We start from the raw sequence: 9,505 nt of genomic DNA on the forward strand, positions 1-9,505 counted from the left end.
GCACTTAGTTGGGTGACTAAATTTACATCTCTTCTTTCCTCTAAGGAGCTCAGGGTGGTATATATTACTGGTGGGGCTGGGGAACAGTTTTTAAAAACCAAAAACATTACCTTGAGGCCATTATATAGTCGTACCTCAAAAGCCGAACGCCTTAACACTCGTACGTTTTGACTCTTGAATGCTGCAAACCCGGAAGTGAGTGTTCTGGTTTGTGAACGTTCTTTGGAAGCTGAATGTCCGGCACAATTTCTGCAGCTTCTGATTGGCTAAAGGAGCTTCTTGCAGCCAATCGGAAGCCGCGCCTTGGTTTCTGAATGTTTTGGAAGTCAAACGGACTTCTGGAACGGCTTCCGTTCGGCTTCCAAGGTACAACTGTAATTATTATTGGGGTTTATAACTGTCCCATCACCAAGAATAGTCACACAACATACGTAATCCAACTGCTGCAGCACTAACTGTCAGGAGCCAAGCAATAAAAACACACAATGTCAGTCAACTCTTTATTCAAAGCAACCAAAACAGTGCAGGCACAGTAATCCCAGCAACTCTTCCCAGTAGATCTTGCCCCAATGAGGCAGTTGCGAGGGCTGAGGGTCCTCACCTTCCTACAGCTGCCTATCTCCTCTTCAATGTTTGACCTAAGCCATTGTAGACTGCAGTTGCACACAACCAATCTCTGCTCTGCTCTCTTCATTCCTCCATATGTTCCAGGAAAACAGGCTGAAGAGGAGCTTGTTGCTGCAGGAGTGGGAGACTCCCTGGCTTCTTCAGCAGCCTGCCTCATCTCTGCCTTTTGACCTTCCTCCTCTCTAGAAGTCAGCTCCATTGAACAATGAAGACATGCACAGGCTTGTACCAAAGGGGCCAACTTGAGAGGGAGATGGGTGTGTGCGACATTGTGTTTGTGATGTCACACATGTGATGTCACATCACAATGGCAGGACATCGGGAGGAGCCAAGGGGTGGAGCCAAATGTGGCTGCGGTGCAGCTTCGATCACCGGCGTCTCCTTTCCTCTGATCGTCATCCTCTTCCTCCTCCTGCCACTGCCACCAGCCAAGAGCTGCTTTCCCACTTCTTCCCCTCTGCAGCAGGAAGAGGAGGGAGGAGCAGCTAGCCACTGAAGCCATACCACACTTGGCTCCATGTTCAGCCGCCTCCACCATCCTGGACCCCCCCCCATAGTACTGGGGGGGGGGCAAAAGAGTTGGGCCCCTAGGAGTTGGCACCCCTGGCTTGTACTGTTTAGGGAGAAGCAGAAGCCAGCAGGCTCTGCAGAGGAAAAGAAACGACAGAGTGCAGCACTTCTAAATAAAGTATTATTCAATCAATAGTGATGGACGGTAGGGTCAACCCACCCTCATGTAAGAATGACATTCCCAAATTGGCTCATATCAGTCTGCCACAGGTAGTGACAGGAGCCTTTGCTGAGGCCCACCCAAAGCACTTATTTGCCGACACCCTGGGTTGCAGTTTCAGGCCTCAGGAGCATTTTGCACTGCAGCCGATGTCTGAGGCTTGACCATTTAATTATTCCATTTAGCAGGAGTTGAATCCAACATGAAGCTTTTGATAGCAGCACACTCAAGGGGCGGTGTGTTCTTGCCTGTGGCGCCGCTTGAAGTCAACACTTTTTCTTGTGCCTGAAACAGCCATGTTGAGTGTTGCATCTTTTCAAAATGAAATTCATTTAAAGAGTGCCGTAGTTCAATCAAGGTGCCCATCCTTTTCTGCCAGTGTACATTCTGCTTCTCTTACAAAGGCTTCTCATATCAGTATCCTTGATTTCCTTCCCCCACTCAACCCCCCACCCCCCAAAAAAAATCCATAAGAGGAGTACAGTAGAAATCTGACAGATAATGTACAGAAAGCGAATTGCTGAGTCTTTTGTGAATTATACAATAGAATCCCAGAGACATGTCTTCAGAAGCTCTCGACACCATGGGAGGCCTTGAAAGTCTAGACTCAAAGGACTTTTATATTTTGGAAATACTTTGCTCTGTTCTGTGCTTTTCTTTCCTTATACATAGCAGGGCTTGAAAGCGGAAAGTAAATACTTCTGTAACCGAATGATCAAGGCTCCCAGCCCAGAAGTAGCAGATCAGGTTTTGATTATTATGAAGCATTCTGTCGATATGAAACATTTTCTTCCCTTCATTTGTCTGCATTTGGGAGCCAGTTCTGCTGCTTTGGGGCACTCCCTTTGAAGGCCCCATCTGGACAATACATTTAAAGCAGTATCATACCACTTTAAACAGGAATGGCTTCCTCCAAAGAATCCTGGGAACTGTAGTTTGATAAGGGTGGTGCTGAGACTCATTAGGAGACCTCCTATTCCCCACACAGAGCTGCAATTTTCAAAGTGGTTTAAAAGCACAACCCTGTTTCCAGGGAACTCTGGAAATTGCTGGGGGGGGGGGGGAGTGTTCCTAACAACTTTCAGTGCCTTTAACAAACTATAGTTCTCAGGATTCTTTGAGGGAAGCCACAACTGTTTAAAGTGGTATGATACCGCTTTAAATGTATAATACAGATGGGGCCTTAGATGCTATATCAAAAGGATCAGGTTAAGGTATTCTTTATTTAAATATTTGTCTATCATCTACCAAGCACCTACAATTTTCTAAGCAATGAGCAGACATTAAAAGATAAGGCAGCACACAAGCTCATAATCTAATAGACATGATACAAAAAAGGAATGGGAAGGGAAGAATAAAGTAATATGGTTTAATATAAGGAGGTACAGCAGTGATGGTCGCAGAGAAAGAGAAGCCTCAAGCATGGAAAGAGATTGATGTTTGTGTGTGTTTTTGAGCTAGACGAGGAGAAAATTATCGTTTAGCCTTTGGCTTGCTTTTCATATTCTGAAGAGCTAAGAGTGGCTTTATTAAATTCCTTTGATGAAGATGTTTTTGGGGAAGGGGCAGGATCATGTACAGAGTCAGTTCAAATGTATGTTTTATTATAATGGGTGGTGCTGGTTTTGTTTTATTGCCATTTGCTGATATTTTGTTAATATTTATTTGGAATACTGCATGTGAAGTGAATTCATGAATTTTGTTAGTTGTTTATCTTTAGTTACTGCAATGCACACTATGTGGGACTATCCCTGAGGCTGCAGCTGCTGCAGAACATAGCAGCTAGGTTGCTTGTGGGGACAAATTTTATTTGTCCTCAGCATATAAAACTTTAGTCATTGGATTTGCACCGACTGCTAGTCTGCTACTGGACAAAATTCAAGGTGTTGGTACTAGCCTATACTAGCCTATAATGCCCCATGCAGCTCTGGACCAGGTTACTTGAGAGACTGCCTTGTCCCTTATATACTCAATAGGTCCTGGCTGTCTGTGGGAGAGCTTCTCCTGCAAGTTTCGAAGATATCAGAAGCCTGTTCTACAGGAACGTGGAGCAGGGCTTTTACTGTGACTTCCCCTGTTCTGTGGAACAAGAGGCACCCACTTTCTGCAATGTCTGGAAACAACAGAAGCCATTTCTGTTCTGATAAGCTTTCTCAACTGAATAAATGAGTATTTACTTTGAGTGTCCACTTTGTTAGGGTTTCAGTCTTGTTTTTAATGTAGTTGCTGTGTTTGTGTTCTTTGTTTTATCATGTCTCTGCCACAGGTGCCTATTTCGTATTGTTTTTCAATTTATCTGATGTTTGTTTGGTTTTGGTTTGGTTTTTTTGTATTGCTTTTCATTTATCTAGGCCAACATTTTCTACACGGGCTGGCAGTACCTTTTCAACTCTCATCCAGGGGGTGTTCCAAGCCATTGCCAACAGGAAATGACCAGGACTGATACATAGGGGAGTGTATGTGAGTGCATGTGTTCAACCACCTAGCTACGATTCCTCACGCGAAGACACAGGGAAATGGCCTGGTTTGCCACCAGCACGCCACACTGACAGATGTCTTCTTGCATAGCAAGTTTAGAGAGAGATGATGAAAGAGGGCAAACTTTTGACAGATGTTGCAAACTGTCTCTAAGGAGATTCAGTTTCAAGCCTTTCATGTCATTTTACAATGGGGAAAAGATGTTATTTCAGAAACGTTATGTAATCCATTTATTGTCTCCATTGTTTGGGTAGCAGTACTGGAGTGTTATTACTTTTTAGAACATGTTTTCAAGAGTGGTGCTATCAATTCCAAATGACAAAGCTGGAAGTCTATCACAATCTGCATTCAAAGGCTGTGTGGAACAAGTATTGTGAGGGGCAGACCAAGCTCAGAAGCCAGGGAAATTGAATCTAATTCTCAGCTATGTTCTCCATCGCCATCTTCGCGAGAAAATTGAGGCACCAAACCATTTTTCTCACGGTACTACTAAGAATAATAAGCATCTGGATGCTTCATGGCACTTGCACAAGGGATGCAGTTGCAAATGTAGAAACCTCATTTGCAGAGTGCTGTAACACCGGCACCCACAGAACAGAAATTTACAATCCTATGTGTGGCTTTTCAGAAGTAGATCTCATGGATTTCAACGAGGCATACTCCCAATTTAAGATGTTATAGAAGAAGAAGAGTTTGGATTTGATATCCCGCTTTATCACTACCCGAAGGAGTCTCAAAGTGGCTAACATTCTCCTTTCCCTTCCTCCCCCACAACAAACACTCTGTGAGGTGAGTGGGGCTGAGAGACTTCAAAGAAGTGTGACTAGCCCAAGGTCACCCAGCAGCTGCATGTGGAGGAGCGGAGACGCGAACCCGGTTCCCCAGATTACGAGACTACCGCTTTTAACCACTACACCACACTGGCTCTCAGCCAGGGATTTTGAGAGGGAAACATGTAGCATCAATGGCTAATCACTAAGGCCACATTCACACCATACATTTAAAACACCATAACACCACTTTGAAAAGTCATGGCTTCTGCCAAAGAATTCGGAGAGCTGCCGTTTATTAAGGATGCTGAGAGTTGACCCCTATACCTCTCCCAGATCTACAACTCCCAGAATGGTTCAACAGTCGATCCCTCTTCACAAGGAACTCTGCGAATTGTAGGAAGAAAGAGAAGATAAACAAAATGCCAGAATTTTTTTAATATATTGTTTAGAGCCAAGTAAGCATTTACAATATACAAATCTGTATGAGGAAGTATTATGCTAACAAGATAGACATATGCTTTCTTTATCTTGGGAAATATTAGTGAAATCATGCTCTTGATGTGTCCATAATCTAATATAGGTGGGAATGATCAAATGTATTCGTTTACACACTTGTTATAATGTCACCTCAAGGGTGTTGCTTACTCTTGTAAGTATCAATGGTTTTTATTTGTTTGTTTTGATATTTATTTATGTGTTATTTAATTTATATACTGCTCTATACCCGGAGGTCTCAAGGTGGTTCACAGAACAAAATCAGAATATAAAACCACAAAATATATAACCAAAATAAAAACAACAACCCAAAAGCTCCCCATATAGAAATATTCTGTTCTGACAATAATAAATAAAAGTTTTTAAAACTTTTTTTAAGTGTGAATTAAGTGGAATTAAAATGCAAACTGAACTTATTTCTCTCCTATCACTGCCATTAGCTGAAAGACACTGTTGGATACTGTAATGGTATAGTGTGGTTACTCGTGCGTAAACTGCCTCCACTCCAATTAGATGGTTTGCTCAAACATGTTTAGGGTTAGAGCTCGCCCTCCGTGACCTGTTAGTCACTTGCAGAATCTGCCAGTGGGCGTTTCTTGAATCTCTTCCAGCATAAAAGCTGCTTGACCCCAAGTCTCCGCCTATGTTCTCTGCACGGAACGCGTCTGCGCAAGTAAGGGGATGGCAAGGGCGTGCCAGCGCTCTCTCCGCTGGTTTCGGTTGAAGGGTCTTGGAGACCTGACACCGATTCCTCCATCTCCTCTCTATTGGTGTCACACTGAATTCCTTCCCCCCGACTGGTTCCCTCTCCGGCATCGCTCTGGAGCCCTGCCTCCGCTTTTCGCTCTGATGTCAGTTCCCTGACAGATACAATGCCTACATTGTAATCTGTCAAAGTGTAGTATTCTTATCCACTGTGAGGTAAACATGATGTCATACTTAACCTGAAGAGTTTCTGTTGGGAAGGCCTCAGATGCTCATGTGTTTAAAGAGAAGTAGGGTCCCTCCCCCTTTCTGGGATGGAAGGACCCTTAAATTTAACAGATGCCTGCTTTCTGTGGATCCTGCTGTGTACCTTTTCCAGATCAATATGCTGAATCATAGAAGGAGCTTCTACAGAAATTAAGACACTCAGAGTGATCACTGTAGTTCTACAATTTACCACAGAATACACTAAGGGACTGGGAGAGGCAGCTATATTAAAGAATCTGGATATTGCACTCCAATTTAAATCAAAACAATAATCTCTAAGCTTCTAAAACAGAGTTTCCATAGTAACATGTCTTCAAGTATGGGAATATGCATCCATAAATAAGTCATTTTAAGAATTTTCAGTCTCTTTTTTCATTCAGAGAAGCATCAATATTCAGGTTCTAATTCACAGCTCAAGTAGCCCCACAGCTCAAGTGGTGTGGAACTGACACTCACAGCATAGTCTGTTAGCACAGTCTTTATTCACAAAACACTGAACTCTTCCCTCAGATATTTTAATTTATTCAAGCAAACAATATAAGCAGCTTTTGAAATTCTGTAGCATGTTGATACAAATTTTCAGGACCTTTATAACCTTTCAATAAATTCAAGGGCTGTGGGAAGTTTACATATTTGGGCAGACTTGTCTAAACAAAAATGTGTGTGTGTTTTTTTAGCAGGCAGCAAAAAGGGTACAGTGAAGGAACCTGCCTGAGATCAACAGGCAGGGAGTTCAAAGGTGTAGGTGCTGCCACACTAAAATATCTATTTCTTATAAATGCAGAATAAGTATGATGTGGCAGCCGTAACAGTGGCAGTTCTGCAGCTTGAAGCGGTCAAGTGGGCATGTGCACCAATATGCTTATAAAATTATGCTTTAGAAATATAGTACAACATGGTTTTTGCCTTTTTAATACGTCCATTTAACTCACGCAATATTTCAACCATATTCCATTGAGGGTTGGCTGGCTGAAGTTCTGCAAGTTAAGTGTAAGCAAAGCAGAGAGCTGAAAAGCTCTTTTTGCACTGGGCTTTCAGGGCACAAAAAGAGCTTTAGAGTTCTCTGCCTTGCTTGGGAAGCAAAGCCCTCTTGGCACACTGGTTCTGGGATGTTCTTCCGTGATCTCACAGGACTGCCTGAGTTCCCACAAGATCTTGCACAAGCATCCGTAGTCTTCTGGAGCCAGCACAACAAGAGGGCCTTACCCCCAAGCAAGGCAGAGTGCTTAAAAGTTCTTTCTACGCTGGGTCTGCTTGGGTTACCAAATATCTTTGGCCCCAAATATCTGAAGAAATGCCTGCTTCCATCACAACCTATCCAAATGCAAAGAGGCTCTGTTAGTGGCATGCATAAGAAGGGCTTCTGTGCAATGGCCCCTAGATCACAAAATATCCTACCTTCTGCAGGGCATCTTAAGTAAAGGTAAAGGGACCCCTGACTGTTAAAGTCCAGTCACGGATGACTCTGGGGTTGCGGTGCTCATCTCGCTTTATTGGCCGAGGGAGCCGACGTACAGCTTCCAGGTCATGTGGCCAGCATGGGGCGAACCAGAGCAGCGCACGGAAATGCCATTTACCTTCCCGCCAGAGTGGTATCTATTTATCTACTTGCACTTTGACGTGCTTTCGAACTGCTAGGTTGGCAGGAGCTGGGACCGAGCAACGGGAGCTCACCCCGTCGCAGGGATTCGAACCACCAACCTTCTGATCAGCAAGCCCTAGGCTCTGTGGTTTAGACCACAGCGCCACCCATGTCCCCAGCAGGGTATCTTACACCATCATAAATGTCCATCCCTGCAGTCTTGCTCTAGTCTTTTTATCTCTTCAGGAAATGACACTTGAAAAGGGGAGTCAAAACTCAGATATCCAAAGAATGGGTGTGGGGAGAGCCGTGAGGAGAAATTCTCCCTGAAAGAAATACACAGCTACTTTTTTTTTTTTTGGCCTCTTTTTTGCCTTTCTAATAATGCCCACAGAGTTAGAGGTCTCCTAACTTGAGAATATTTCTGTGTATATATTATTGGCAGCAAGACCTCTCCAAGGAAAAGAAGGGCATATTTTGCTTTCCACAAAGCAAGCGACAAAGGAGGAAAGGCATAATTAGAAGGAAAGCCTATAAAACAGATACAGCCATGTAAAAACCTTTGTCTTCCTTGTTTCAACAGACTGTAAATGAGATGGTGACAGACAAGTGCTCCCAGCAAAATGCAATCTGTAAGGTTCAATGTTTTTAACTTCCTGAGTCTGCAACCAAGGATGAAATCTTGCCCTTATTAAAGACAACAGAGAGAAGAAAAGGTAATATTGGATGCAGTGAAGTGAAAATTTCAATTCATTTTCCCCCATAAGTTTTATTTAATGTCCAGAAAGGATGAAAAGGAGTTTCCCTGTTTACCTTTTTGGTTGTTTTCCTTCTTCCAGAACTGCTTTTCCTGCTCTGCATAGGATAACTCTGGTTGTTTTGCATACAATGCTCTGCATTTCATACATTATACTAAAAGAGACTATGAAAAGATATTGTTTTTGGCATATCCTTCATGGGAGACCCTGTTTGATGGGGAAACTCTTGCTTTCTGACTAATCCAGACCTTGAGGCCAGAGGCCAGAGCTATAGTGCATGAATCCAGACAACCTAGCGTCATTCACAGCAGAGAGTGGCCAATTGGAATCACACTGCAGTTTGATTTCTGACATTCTTCTGGTGTTTGTTTTTTAGTAGAGGAACAAGGAATCCGTCCTTGTTATAGGATTGTGAGAGGGGTACTTTTGTTTTTTAAAAAACAAGTTTAGTTTTATTTTTAAAATGCATTTGTTTATTTATTGTACGCTATAGATTTGTAAATCGCTTTGAGGCTTTTTTGTGGAAAGCCATGAATAAATAAATAATAACTGTCAGGGAACTGCTATCGGCTCAGGGGGGAGAGGGGGAAAGCCGGATGGATTACAGAGAGCCCCCAAAAGATCGTGGGAAGCAGCTCCTCCTCAGCGCAGGAGAGTAACCATGCCTCCAGTGGAGAGGAGCTTCAGGGTTCGGAGGAGGCGAGGCGGTGCCAGGACACCATGGGCAAAGCGGGGAGGAGAGAGGTCCTCCGTTACCCACGCCCTCCTTGTGCAGTAAGCTTTTGCGCCGAGAAGGGAGGCGCAGACTGGGCGTCAAGAAACTACTTTGCTGGGGAAGGTTTAAGGACCGCCCACTCAGGGATTCTGCCAGTGAATGAGCCAGCCATGGGAGAGTGGCACTCTGGACAGATAAAGTTTATTTTGGCATCAAAAGCAAGGCTTCACAGCCGAGCAGGGAGGCATTTGCCTGCTTGCTCTCGAGCAACCACTTGGAACCCTAACAATAACTATTGGGTTTGAACTGCTGTTCCTCTTTCAAAACAGACAGCAGCTAACAAATGTATTTTGTGGCAGCCTCATCTGTGTCTGG

The 9,505-nt window shown here is 43.7% G+C and overlaps 1 long non-coding RNA gene across 2 annotated transcripts; it reads left to right on the plus strand.

The window, feature by feature from the left end:
- Window positions 1-493: 493 nt before the first annotated feature.
- LOC307216915 lies at window positions 494-8,960 on the plus strand. Of its 2 annotated transcripts, none has more exons than XR_013839364.1 (3): window positions 494-815; window positions 8,241-8,373; window positions 8,497-8,960. It is a non-coding gene; the product is annotated as an uncharacterized lncRNA (long non-coding RNA). The 2 variants fall into 2 exon arrangements; XR_013839365.1 differs by lacking the exon at window positions 494-815 and adding an exon at window positions 2,515-2,951.
- The last annotated feature ends 545 nt before the right edge of the window (window positions 8,961-9,505 follow it).

The sequence above is a fragment of the Podarcis cretensis genome, assembly GCF_951804945.1.
Source record: "Podarcis cretensis genome assembly, chromosome: 1".
In the NCBI taxonomy this organism is placed as follows: domain Eukaryota; kingdom Metazoa; phylum Chordata; class Lepidosauria; order Squamata; family Lacertidae; genus Podarcis; species Podarcis cretensis.